Below are 670 nucleotides of genomic sequence, written 5' to 3' on the forward strand. Positions count from 1 at the left end.
ATCATTTGAGAAAAGGGAGGGTCAGTGCAAATATCCTCACCATAAGCGGGGGGAGCGTGGCGGAGCTCTTCGATCCGTCGGTTCATCTCCTGGAGCCTCCGATCCAGGAAATCCTCTCGACTACGGGTCTCGAGGGTCCTCTGGCAGAATGGGGGTAGAGATCTTCCAGAGGTGGAGTCGTGATCCGACTGAGGGCTCTCCACCCTCGGGTTCATCTTCCCAGGAAAGACGGGGCGGCTGGCCCAAGTGGCCCGCCCTACCGTCGGATTCTGGTGTTCCGGTGACACTCTTTCCAGGCGCACTGATGCCTACGGCTGCTGTTGCTGCTGCATGGCCTGCACAGCTTCAGTGAGGCCTCTGACCTGCTGCGCCAGCAGATCAAATTGCTCCGCGCCGACCGCCATTGCCGGAGGAGGAGGAGGAGGCTGGAAAACTGGAGGTGAGGTCAGAGCCTGAGATCTGGCCGCGGAGGCCGTGGATCGTCGCGTGGATGCCTTGCGGGGAGGCATCGGGCAAAGACCAAGTGGAGGAAGGAGGAGAGGATGTCGGAAAAGATGCCCGGAGGCGGTCCCATTGAGCGCTCCTTTAAGAACAAGGGTACTGCGAAGACACAAGCCCCTTCCTCTAGCGCCAATCCTGTTGGTGCAAAAATCCGCCTGCGTCGGAGAAG

Source organism: Elaeis guineensis, chromosome 2 (genome assembly GCF_000442705.2).
Source record: "Elaeis guineensis isolate ETL-2024a chromosome 2, EG11, whole genome shotgun sequence".
NCBI lineage: Eukaryota > Viridiplantae > Streptophyta > Magnoliopsida > Arecales > Arecaceae > Elaeis > Elaeis guineensis.